Source organism: Olea europaea, chromosome 5, assembly GCF_002742605.1.
Source record: "Olea europaea var. sylvestris chromosome 5, O_europaea_v1, whole genome shotgun sequence".
NCBI classification, from domain to species: Eukaryota; Viridiplantae; Streptophyta; class Magnoliopsida; order Lamiales; family Oleaceae; genus Olea; species Olea europaea.
In genome coordinates this window covers 5034104-5048568 of record NC_036241.1, presented here as the reverse complement: position 1 = coordinate 5048568, position 14465 = coordinate 5034104, and the positions used below count along the sequence as shown (strand labels likewise).

Below are 14465 nucleotides of genomic sequence, written 5' to 3'. Positions count from 1 at the left end.
GTAAGGTGTTTATATGCTATCCAATTTTCGTTCTTCCATTTCGATTAGGGAAAATTGCAGCAGTGGGGTAGGGTAGGGTGAGGTGGGGGGAAGAAGAAGATGAATAATAGTTTCTTTTATTTTTATTTAGTATATTAGTTTATTTGTTTTATTATAGAATTAAATAACAAATTTACCTTTCTACCCTTTTAAGTTGGTCAAAAATTGGTCAAAATTCAATTTTATTGGTCAACTAACGTTCAAACGGACAATTTCCATTCATTTGGACTCCCGGTGCATATTTTTGAAAGGTTTGGGACTGTGGGTACAAACTAAAGATTTGGACAAAATCTGCTAATAAACGAAATGTTTGGTACCTCGGCTACAATTTTCCCAAAACTATTTGTACTGTAAAACGTGAGAAATAAACAATCTCACCAAATCCCTTTATTAGGGTTTCAAGAAATAACAATCAACTATTAATCAACCTTTAAAAGTTTCAAATCTACAGTAGCTGCAGTCAAGAACCACTGACAAAATGTTCTAATACCACCATTATATTAGGTCCAATGATTAGGTGATTTCAACCAAACAAAATATTGCATAAAGTAAAGTAAGTAAAGTAAAATGAACATAAGAATTTTCACCATAAGGCAATCCCCACTTGAGCTTCCTTTACAGAAAGAAACCACTACATTAACAAGAGCCAAATCAACCAAAAATACAACTTTTTTGGGAACCAAATTCTTATGTTCATTTAAGATTACTAATTTCTCTCTCTCGCACATAAACTATTAACTCAAGAACAATGTAATCAAAAGCACTAACTAGATTTACATATTGACACTCAACAAGCAAAACCCAGTACACGTTTTAGAAAATGAAATATCTTCTAAAGATCAAACAGAGATGAACTTTCAGAGAGAATGAGAGAACTCTAAAAGCCAGATTCAGAGAGAATGGGGAAAGCCAAACCGTGAATCTGATATATCTCAAATCCAACCAAAACAAACTGGAGCTTCTCTTGGAATTAATCAAAAGGTCAGCCAATCCTACAGTACAGAGGTGACACTTGGCATCATTCAAATAAATCCATCCACTAACAACAGCGTGAAAGGCAAAAATCTTTCCAATCAAAATTTGTTAGGTTAATTATTTGTTATGCGGGCCTACATATGTATTTAATTGTGCATAAGGTTTTCTTAAAATTGAGCCCAAATGAAGTGATCTAATAAACAATTAAATTGTTGGACTTATGACATTTAAATAAAGTGTGGACTGATTTATATGTAGAGACCAAATTCCTTTAGAATTGTATTTCATGATGAGCGAAATACATATGAAAATTATATATAGAGTTATGGTCTCCGATTCATATGTAACTTCTCATCCTTTGTGACATCCTATCAACACAAGAATACAGGAAAAGATATATTAAAGAGGAAGATCCAATAGCCACGATCAAAAATCAAGAAGAAGAAATTTAATAATCAAGACTATGGATCAAGAAGCAAAACCAAAACAAGAATTAAATAATCAAATGAGGTAAAATTCAAGATTAAAAGTGAAGAAGCTAAACCTGAAAAGATTGCGATTCAAATTTCAAGATTCAAAATCAAGATCCAGTAATAAATAATCATTCATAAAGAATTAATATATGTTCCACACTTAATAATTCTCTTGGTGATTTGACATCGAGGATTTTGCAAATAAAGGAATTTAGGTTTTCAAGTTTCTAGTTTTATAATGTTTAAAGTTTCATAATATTCTAGCAATTGGTATTAGAGTCGACTCCATGTTAAACTGTGGTATTAAAGGAAGAATTTTGTAGTTGAAATTCATATAATGAGTTTTGGAATATGAACTTTACTCATGAATTTCGAGATTCAGAATTTTTCAAGAAATAATTTTAGAGGTAAAATTCATAATTTGGATTTTTTTTTCTAATTTAAGATATGAATTTTAACCCTAAAATTCGAAAATTCAAATTTATTGGAATTTTTGTAAATTCTGGTTCAAAATTGAGGTGTCGCGTCCAGGCAGTGTATATATCATCATCATCATCATCATCATCATCATCAATATTATTATTATTTTGTTTCTTTTGACCACAAAAGAGAAAAATGAAAATATAAAGGACAAATTAATTTCAAATCTTGGTAATTAATATTTATTTCAGATTATTATGTTTCTAAAATAGAGTAGTTGAAGCAATAGATGTTATCAACGTAATTTCTCTTGCCTAAATTAATTTATTTGGAATATTAGGAATGTTGTATATATGTAATTCATGCGGATATTCACCATCCCAAAGGAAAGTCAATATTTGGCTGAATTAATTGTGCACCTGTGATAATAAATATGTGATAAGTTTTTCACTATGTGAATATTGAGTCGGTTCAAAGATAGATTTGATGTTTGAGCGGATTTATTGTCAATATTTGATCATTACACCAAGAATATCACTTATAAATTGATATTTCTGTTCAAAGACTAAATATCAATTTTGTGCTTGATCTCTTGTTCTAGAATTAAATATATTACAACAATTCGTACCGCCATTTCGTTTACAGCAATTGGTAATCAATCGAGTACTACATACATTTCTATATAATTATTTCGAACCCCCGAAGGAATCTCGTATTCCATTACGATGTAGCATTGTAGGTCAATTAGCATTTCATTTAGAACATTATAAAAAAAATACATAACCATATTTTAAATAACAAGTCACTTGCGCATGAAGTATCCTACCTTAGGTTGACAAGTCAATTGGTAATCAATCGAGTACTATATACGTTTCTAAATAATAATTTTAGACCCCAAAAGTAATATCGTATTCCGTTACGATTTAACACTGTAGGTCAATTAGCATTTCACTTGGAACATTATAAAAAATACATAACCATGTTTTAAATGACAAGTCACTTGCGCATGAGATACTACCACAGCTTGAGAAAAATGGATGAAAATTTACTTCTTTTGATTTTATTTAGGACCCTTCGTTATTTTAAGCACTTTAAAATTCAAAATAAAACTCAGATTCGACTAAAAGTCTAAAAAATGATTTTAAATAAAGAGTAACACAGATATGTTGTGAATTTTCAAGTAATAACGATCGTTTTTCGTATTGGCCTTCAAAAAAATTAGCATCTGATCTGCATAAATATAAAATACTGATGTTGATCCTGATTTGAACACGAAGTTAATTACTCTATAAATAAGCGAAAATAACAGAGGAAATTCTATATTATAAGAGATTATTAACATGATCTAAGACTTATTGAAGGAAAAATCAATACTATGAGACTCCTCATTTGTTTCTGAAGTATGATGAGGTTGTCTCCACTCCTCCCGACCACGAATGGAAGCCTCAAGTTTTGAAATCTCAATACTGGAAAGATAAGAAGTCAGAGAATTGGGATTACTTTTGCTATCTGATGCACTTGATTTGTGCTTGTGCTTGTGGAGCAAATGAACGGGTGAAAATCCCGAGCTCGGAGTTGCCTCCCCACTCATGAATCCTGCTCCATGAGAAGAAGTATCATCGTTTCCTTTGCCTGCTTCGCGCATTTTCTTCTTCTTTTTTGCAACCTGATGCCATTTCTTTAGAGCTTTGGCCATCTACTCCTCGAAGATTTTTTTCTTCATATGTGATCCCATCTGAACACGATTAATAGACATATTTAGTATGCAGTCGAGGAAGGATTCAAGATTATGATACATTTTTGTCACCCTATTCGATTCATTACTATTTTAAAAGAGAGAATATTGACCTATGTTACGAGGGAATAAAGTGGAAATGTAAAGTAGTTGCACAAGATTTTAAGGGCTACCCCTAGGGAAACTCTAATCAAAACTGCAGAGAGTTTCTTATGGAAACATTTTGTGATTCCAAACTCATACTGCATAAGAAAAGTTTTGATTAAAAGTTATTCTTCAATCACCAAAATAGAGAGGAAAAATAAAAAGGTAAATTTTTTTGAGATTTACTTACCCATTTCCACAAGAAATGTGCCATTTGGAATGCACAAGTGAAGAGATTGATGTTAATACTTTAAATATTAAAGTGGTCCATCATTTCCCTCATTTATTGAATATTAACCACCTTTTGGATATTAACCACCTTCTCATAATTGTTATTATATTAAATATATATACAGTTGCTTATGTATATATTATTTGTGGTTTTGTTTTTATGTGCTAAAGTTATATATTTTTGTTATTTTGTATGTGTAATTTTTATTCTTTTGTTATACATGCAATATTAAGATAGATAATTTAGTACATTAAAATTTTAATTTTATGTTCATATTGCTTTTGGTTTTGTGCAATTTATATGAGCATATTTTTTTGAATTAAATTAAATGTTGAGTGATCTATATAATTTTAATTGGGTAATAGCCACAGCATCCTTAATTATACAAAATTATATATTAAATGTATAGGATCACATATTCAATAAAGACATTAATTGTGGTTAATCATATTTAATATAATAAATTGTCCCACAGGAATTTTATTATATTTGTATGATTAACTAGGATAAAATGTCAAATTATATTTCCTAATTTACCCATGGGAATTAGGACATGGGCAAAATTTGATAGTTTTATCTTATAGCTATTAATGGATCTAATTGAGTAGCACTTTAACCCACGGACAAGTTTTGCGTCACTAAATTCATATCTTTAAAGCATGATTTTACATTGGTAAAGCATGATTTATGTTTGCTAGTCTCAATTATAAGTATGTATGTTTAATTTTTATGCAGTTATACAGCATGCGAATTTCTCCGATGTTAAGTGTGATATTCCCGAACTAAAAGGTGATAACTGTAAAGTTTGGAAGGAGATGATTATTCTTCATTTGGGGTAGATGGACATTGATTATGCCATCAAGAAAGATGAACCACAAATCAATCGGACCAGCACTCTGGATGAAATTGCTCTTTATGAACGATGGGAGCGATCTAATCGCCTCAGTATGATGTTCATAAAGACTAAGATTTCTGCTGGCATTCGCGGTTCTGTCGAAGAGCATAAAAATGTCAAGGCATCGTTGAAGGCTATTGATGAGCTATTTGAGACTTCAAATAAAGCACTTGTTAGCACCCTGATTATGAAGTTTCCATCCATGAGGATCACTACTGTGAGAGCATGCATAAACACATTATAATGAAGGACATTGTGGCTCAATTGAAGACTCTTGAGGCTGATCCTTGTGCACTACATTCTGAACACTTACCACATCAATATAGACCCTTCAAGATATTCTATAACATGCATAAGGATTAGTGGTCAATTAATAAACTTTTAGCCATGTGTGTTCTGGAAGAATGGAGACTAACAATGAAAATGGGTTAAAATACAGTGATGGCAACACAAGGAAAGGAGGAACACCAAGCCAAAAAGAAAGGAAAAGGTAAAATACCACCTCAAGGTGGAATCAAAAAGGAATCCAAGTGTTTCATCTACAAAAAGAAGGGACACATGAAAAAAGATTGCACTAAGTTCGAGAAATGGCTTGAGAAGAAAGGTAAATCAATCTCATTTGTATGTTATGAATCTAATATAGTTGATGTTATTTATAACACATGGTGGATTGATTCTAACTCAACAATCCATCTTTTGAATACGTTGCAGGGTATGCGAAACCTAAGAAAATCAGTGGAAAGTGAGCAGTGCATTTATTCATAAAACAAGATGCACTCACATATGAAGGCTGTTGGAACTTGCAGTTTAATTTTAAGTAGTGGCTTTATTTTGAATTTAGAAAACACATTTTATATTCCAAGTTTTTCTAGGAATTTGATTTCAATTTCAAAACTTGTACCTTTGGGATATTCCTTTAATTTTTCAAAAACATCTTTCAATTATTTTATAAATCTAATCTTGTTGAGAATGGTACATTATGTGATGGTCTTTTCTCTATTAATTTGCAAAATAATACGACTTTTAATGCTATGTATGTTCACATTGGTATGAAACGATGTGTTAAGAACGAAAATTCCTCTATGTTGTGGCACTGGAGATGAGAACATATCTCCATAGGAAGGATTAAAAGGTTAGTAAATGATGGAGTGCTTAGTAGTTTGGATTTAACCGATTTCGATACTTGTGTGGATTGCATTAAGGGAAAGTAGACAAACAAGTCTAATAAGGATGCTAAGAGGAGCACAGATATGTTAGAGATCATACATTCAAATATTTGTAGTCCAGACATGGACTTGTATGGTTCGAAATACTCCATCTCCTTCATTGATAATTATTCACGATACCTGTCTATCTACTTGCTTCATAACAAGAACAAATCACTAGCTACCTTTAAAATTATTAAGGCCAAAGTAGAGAAACCGTGTGAAAAACAAATTAAGATCGTCAGAACAGATAGAGGTGTACAATATTATGGTAGATACACCGAGGATAGACGAGTACCTAGTCTATTTGCAAAGTTTCTTCAAGAGTATAAGATAGTTGCCCAATTTACCATGCCTAGTTCTCCGGACCAAAATGGTGTAACAAAAAGAAGAAATCGAACTTTAATGGACATGGTGAGGAATATGTGAAGTAACTCCAAATTTCTTGAATCCCTGTGGACCGAAGCTCTTAAAACGGCAGTGTATGTATTAAACTGAGTTCCAACCAAGACTGTCCCAAAGACATCATTTGAATTGTTAAAAGGTTGGAAATCGAGTTTGCGACATATAGGTGTTTGGGGATGCTAGTCTGAAGTAAGAGTTTACAACCCACAAGAAAGGAAACTAAACCCAATGACCATTAGTGGGTATTTCATTAGATATACCAAGAGGTCTAAAGGGTACAATTCTATCATCCAACTCATAGCACTAGGATTGTGGAGTCAAGAAATGTGAAGTTTTTGGAGAATGACTTGATTAGTGAGAGCGATCGATTCCATGATATTTTTTCTAAAAAGAATCATATTGATGTTCACAACACCCCTCAAGTTCAAACAGGTGTTGGACAACCAATCACTAAAGTTCCACAAATTGCTGATGATAATACAGTGGATCAAGATGTTCACGAATTGCTAGATATTGTTGAACAACATGATCCTCAGGAAAATGTTGATAAAACATTAAGAAGATCTACTAGAGCAAAGAAATATGCGATAACTAGTGATTATGTTGTGTATCTGCAAGAAATGGGCTATAATATCGGAGCCAAAAATGATCCTAAAAAAATGTCTTCACAAGCCATGAATTGTAAAGAATCAAGTTTATGGTATGATGCCATGAAAGATTAGAAGGATTATATGCCCTCTAATGGAGTTTGGGATCTTATTGAGTTGTCTGATGGTACAAAAGCCATGGGATGCAAATTGATCTATAAGGCGAAGAAGGACTTATTATTCAACATTGAAAAATATAAAGCGGGACTCGTTGCTAAAGGGTTTACTCAAAAGGAAGGAATTGACTACAAGGAAAAAAATATTCACTTTGTATCCTCATAGCACTGGTTGCATATTTTGATTTGGAGTTGCAACAAATGGATGTGAAAATGGCCTTTGTCAATGAAAATCTAGATGAAGAGGTTTACATGATGTTACAAGAAGAATTTTTTGCTAGTGGTAGTGAGCATTTGGTGTGCAAGCTTAAAAAATCTATATATAGACTGAAACAAGCTTTCTGTCGGTGGTATTTGAAATTTCATGATGTTATCTCTTCTTTTGGATTTGTAGAGAACATTATGGATCAATGTATATACCAGAAGGTTAGTGGGTGAAAGATTTGTTTCCTTATTCTGCATGTGGATAACATTTTACTTACAACCAATGATAAGGGTTTGTTACATGAGGTGAAACAATTTCTCTCTAAAAATTTTGAAATGAAAGATATGGGCGACGCATCTTATGTTATTGGTATTAAGATCCAAAGGGATAGACCTCAAGGTATTTTGGGTCTGTCTCAAGAGACCTATATCAACAAAATTTTAGAGAGATTTCGGATGAAAGATTGTTCACCAAGAATAGCTCCCATTGTGAAGGGTGATAAGTTCAATTTGAACTAATGCCCAAAAAATGATCTTGAAAGGGAACAATGAAGAACATTCCTTATACTTCTACTATTGGAAGCTTAATGTATGCTCAGGACCTGACATTGCATTTGTTGTTGGGAAGATATCAGAGTAATCTAGGTATAGACCATTGGAGAGCTGCAAAGAAAGTGATGAGATATCTTCAAGGGACAAAAGATTACATGCTTATGTACAAACGGATTGATAATCTGGAAATGACTGGCTACTCTAATTCCAACATCGCTAACTGTGTTAATTGATGAAAATCAACATCGAGATATATCTTTATGTTTGCTAGTGGAAATGTATCTTGGAGAAATGCATAGCAGACCTTGACTGCTACTTTTACTATACAGGCTGAGTTCGTTTCTTCTTTTAAGGCTACCCGCATGATGTATAGATGAAGAGTTTCATTTCTGGACTTTAGTTGTGGATTCAATTTCTAGGCCATTGAGGATATATTGTGATAATTTATCTACGGCCTTTAGGGCTAAGAACAACAAAAGTGGTAGTTGAAGTAAGCACATTGATATTAAGTATCTAGCCATAAGGGAACGTGTTAAAGAGAAAATAATGGTTATTGAACATGTTAGCACTGAATTGATGATTGCCGATCCTTTAACAAAAGACACGCCACCATTAAAAATTAAGGATCATGTAGATAGAATGGGAATTGGTTCCTTTGTATGATTTCTGTTGTAAGTACAAAATGTTAATAAAACTCTATTTGTGATGTTTTCTCATATTTGTTTTCCTTGTGTACATATTCATTTTGAGAAATATCATTGATGTTTGGACTTGGAATAAACATGTGGTTTATTCATTAAGTAATATAGGCTCGTGTGTTAAGAAACATGATGCATTGTGCTACAAAGAAGATAATACTCATATTTAGAGGATCTATCGCCATGATTCATGTATTTTTGTTACTTGAAAGTGAGAATTGATGGATTTTGGAGATAATATCGAGTGATGTATAGACCAAGTGGGAGAATGTTCATATTTTGAATATTAAAGTGGTCCATCATTTCCCTCATTTATTGGATATTAACCACCTTTTCATAATTCTCATTGTGGTAATCGTTCATATTCTATAACTTCTTGGATGGGAAGAAGTTTATAAATGGAAAAGAGTAGTATTGGTTCCCAAGTCTGGATTTTCACGAATATACACTGTCACAAAGAATTCTTGAAGACTTTGAAGCACCAAATACAATCCAACATTCTACAGTTTAAATGTCAATGGGTTTTGGAGGTTAGTTCATGATTTTCATTTTTCTTATTGGATATATAAGTTGTTTGTTTATCTACACATGATAGATCAAGATAAAGTCTAACAACTGATTGTACATTAGAGGAACAAAAAGGAAAAGGAAAAAAAAGATCAATAAAAGTGTAATTACCATAAATAGGGTGAAATATATGAGGAAGAGAATCCACTGTGGCTGGTTGAGCCAAAAGAAGTTGTTAGTGGGCTCCACTAAAGGAGCCCCTCTAACCACAGTCGTCCGATCTTGAATTTGTTGAGCCATCTCCATTATCACAAGCTCCAATTTTGTATCAACTAATACGATTATCTAATCATGAAATTCCATTTAAAATTTACCTTGGTGTGTCTCTAACCCATATGAATAGTAAGTTGATTTTCAACTTTTAAAAAGATGAAAGTTCAGCTATTCAAATTTTCATTAAATTGTCATGTCGTAGTCTCTTCATAAAAAATGAACCAGTTCAAATTTTTAAGACCGCCGTAAGTTGGAAAGCATAACATTAGCTTCATAGAAGTTGTATATTGGTGGGCCATGTGACAATTCAACATAAAAATGAATAATTACGTCGCTATTATGAAAGGTTGAGGACCAATTTTAAATAATGTAAATAGGGTAGGTTAGCGCGTACAACTAGAGGAATCAATGTGAGCAAGGTAAGTGTATGCCATTCTGCATCGTTAGTTATACAAATTGTTTGATGAGTTTTGGAGATACAAAGATTCGACAAAAATACCGCATGTGCATGCTGGTATACAACATTGGACGGAAAAAAAAAGTGGATTTTATTAAATAAAAAAAAGTTAAAATCATGTTCATAGTATTGAGTAGTTATGTTCATACAATTTACAAAACATGCAATTAGAAGCAAAGGAGATAAACGTACTGTAAAAATTGAAGAACAAAAACTTAACGATAAACAACCACAACGGAGCAGTGCATAGTCCAAAGAAAAGAAGTATATTGGGGTAAACAGAGACAATATTGAAAGTATGGTAAATATTTAAGAAAGAAGAAGTTAAAGTTGATTGACAATTGGAAAATAATAATGAAAGAATAGAGAAACGCCATGCCACCCCTAAGCTAACATCTCATTTAGGTGTAAACGAAATGTCCAAACCTGTGTTCTAAAAAAGTAAAGCGTGACTGGATGTGGAGTCGAAACTTCAAACTTATTTATAATATTATTTTAAATTTTTAATCTTTTTAAAAATTATTTAATAATTAAAATAATATATATTAAACATCAAAAATTATAAAATACAATATTTACGTAATAACTCCTACCATTAGTCTACAATTTTTAAGTTTTTGAAATGTAAAAATTAGAATATTTTCATAGTTTCAATTTTCAACTAGATAAGTCCTACTTAATAAATTTATAGGAACTTCATGCATACTTTTGGAATTTGTAATAAAATGATTCTCAAGATCATAATTACATAATATAGATAATACCATAACTTAAAATCTTATTTATCTATTTACATAAAGTCATTTTTAACTTTTGTGCAGATAGAATCTTTTAAAAATTTGAAATTAAAGTCCAATGAAAATTTTAAAATAATAATAATAATAATAATAATATAATAATAATAATAATAATAATAATAATAATAAGCTAAAGTCAAATAAAAAACTTAAAAAAACAAAAAATAATAATAATAATAAAGCACTTCTACGGAAGACGAAAGAAATTAAGGAAAAAATTCAGCCATTTAGAAATTGGGAAAAGAAAAGCGTCTAGATAGGGACGGAGCCAGCACTTGACAAACAGGCGAGGCCGCCTATGCTGGCTCCGACGAGAAAAGTATTTTGCATATAAATGAAGTGTAAACAGTAAATATATTTAACTTCACTCCATTCACAATAGAGTGGTTGTGTTTAAACGGCAGCGCTCTTGTTTTTCAAATGAGAGGCATGGAGTTCGATTCCTCTCACCCCCCCCCCTGCACCCACACTTCGTCTTTTGAATTTTTTACATAATTAAATATATAAAATTAGTGTTTACTTACCTGGATAGAAATGCTAATGCTATAGCTCATATGGTAAATTGTTAGCTTTGCATTTGAGGAGCATGGAATTCAATTCCCCTAACCTCCACTTCTTCTATTGATTTTTTACACAATAAATAATAACTAAATAATTCTATATTATTAGTTTTTGTTTCTAAAATAATTTCTTTAAGAAATTTGTCAACTCAAGTTTTTATTTCATAATATATATTTTATTAGATCATTTTTTTTTATCAATTTACGTTTTAAAATTCAAACTTGGACAATTTAGGTACTGATTTTTATTCTTCTAAGAGTTCGAAAAATATTTTTCTTTTTGGGGGTAAAAAATTGCTCTAAAAATCACTGCTTTAGAAATTTATTGCCTTAAATTATTGCTTTATAATATATAAATTTATTGTTAGATTTTATTAATTTAATTCAAATTTGAACAATTTTAAATACTGATCTTTATTTTTTAAGTATTCGAAAAACACTTTTCTTTTTTAAGGTAAAAAATAAATATAAAATTCACCGTTTTAAAAATTTTGAACAGGTTTCGCCTAAACTCAAAACTTGTATTTATCATTAATCACTCTTTACGTATAAATTTCTTCTTTTCTCGTTTAAGTTCATAAAATTTGATACTTGATCATGCGTATATAATTCAAAAAATGTATTTTTGTTCTTTATTATTTTGGATTGTATAGAATTACATTTTCATATGTATATATTTTTTTTATATTTTAGTGCATTTATATATTGATTGAAAATTCTTTTAATTTAAATTAATTAAATATTAATAAATAATCTTCCTATATTGGACGATCGTTCAATGGCCGCTCGACGCTCCGCCCTAGCTTACTCGAGTGGTTAGATCCGTCCCTACGTCTAGAGGCTAAGCTTGGCGAGCTTTTAACAACACTGGTCCAAACTGATCATTTACACGAGTTACCTCTCAAGTATTGTTTCAAGTACTATTAATATAACCATTTAATTTCCTAACTATACGAGAAAGACGGAGACCCAAATGCAATATTTTCTTAATTGATGATTAAATTATAATCTATAATTTGGTAACAAAGAATATAAGAAGAAGAAGAAAACACGAACTCCACTAATGCACACACCTTATTCCCAAAACACAATTGTAGTGATCTTCCATGGATCTCTTTATGTACTTGTGGAAGTCAAATCTGCTATTTGGTGAAAAATGAGCCCGTAATTTGCCGCATTAGTTGATTTTGACAGGTGAAAAATGTATTTATGCTAGTAAATTTAAGGTTTATTGAGTAGAAAACTTAATCTATTGCAATTTATTATGATAAATTTACCATATTTTCATTACTATGTACCAAGACAAGAATTTTGAAATACAATTTCTTATAGTTACTAACTTTCTAAACAAAACATACTCATCAATTCTACATTGCTATGATAAAATGAAATATATTATACGCAGTATCTCTTAGTACGTGAAAATAAATGAATTCATTTCGATTCAAGTGCCTCCATTTCAATTTTGAGTTTTGAATGTTAGAAGTCCAAATCTGCTATCCCAATACTAGAATTTTGGCACCTCAGTATAATTTTGAGATGTCAAAATTTTAGATGTGACACTTTAAACATTGTAGTGAAGTTTAATGAGTTTTCACACGACAACTAAAACAATAATATATCTAGACTCGAATTTTGGTTGCATGAAATTCGTTGACTTTTGGGATGTAGTTAAATCAAAATTATGCCAACATAAATGAATATTTTAAAAGAGGCAACTCACATTGATAAATCCATTGCGGATGGTCATATAATCAAAAGCATCCACGAGTTTTTATAGATGTAAGGATTGATACATTTTTTCAATCAAAAGCATGCGTACAATTTATAAATAGGTGGTATCAAAACTTGATTCGCGGCCTTTCTATTCTCATCCTACGAATTATTATTTTTTAGAGAGGAGTTATATTTATTTATATAAGTTTCTATAAAAATACGTATTTGGGTCTCCATTATTTAGATGATACAGTACTTATGTACCTACTCAATTATTTAAAGCATACAGATCCAAACTTCATAGAAATAATGACAAAGTCTTCATTTGGATTAGGGATGTTAGGTCGGCCTGGAACCAAATAACAAAAAAATAAAAGATAAATAAAATTTTAGTAGAAAAATATATAAGTTGCAAGAGGCTCGGGAGCTAGCTCGTGCTCAACAAGTCCCAATTTGAGCACAAGCTAGCTCACCATGTGGATTGAGTCGAACTAGATTGGGAATTAGTTGAGCCGTTCCGATTAGTCCACTTGCCATCCTTAATTTGAATGGTGTAATAACCATTTTCATAATTAATTATATAACTATCGTATTTTTAAGATGGGATGAATTCATATTCCAAGGAGGTTGTTTCCAATTCCCACGCCTTCCACTTCTTCATCTATTACAATCAATAATATAATAATAAATATTTAAAAAAATCTTATTTTTTTTCTTTGACTATTAAATTCGAAAATAGTAATACTAATGAACTTACTTTGGCATAGCCCAAACTCATGAGAATGACACTGTATAGAACATGCATAACATTTTTTTTTTAATTTTTTATGATCGTAGGTGTCCGAGCCAGCTTACGCGCACTTCGACTAATCTCACAGGGCCCTGAAGTTTACAGCGAGACTCACCTCAATAGCTTTGAGGAGACTCAAACTAATGACCATTGGAAAGAAAATATGCAGTAGGTGCACTCTTGAGTATGATATCAAGGATACCTTCCCCTGTTTAAATGGAAATAAAAGAACAAATTAAAAAAAAAAAATTGGATAATATTTTAATATAATATTACCGTAAATAACCTTGATTTTTTAGATAAAAAAAAATTAAAAATAAAAAAAATCTACTTATAAACACTCCCCAAGCGTGAGCTAAAATTTAGAATTGAGCTAGACATGAACTTTGGACATAGGTTAAATATTTTAGAGCTAATATTATGAAGAAAAATATTTGGGTCAATTTTTTGAAGTATGACTCAAAAAAATAAAAATTGCTCGCACTTTAATTTGGTTTATAGTGGTACTACCCATTTGTAGACCAAAAGAATTTTTAAGTCTATATGAAGACGAGGCATGAACTCAATACTTTCACTATTCTTGCTATCACACTTCATTTTAAAAGTGAATTAAGTTATTAAATAA

General features: G+C 31.1%; 1 pseudogene; it reads right to left on the bottom strand.

Moving 5' to 3' along the window:
• Nucleotides 1-3252: 3252 nt before the first annotated feature.
• On the bottom strand, nt 3253-13587 carry LOC111394155 (annotated as a pseudogene).
• Between the last annotated feature and the right edge of the window lie 878 nt (nt 13588-14465).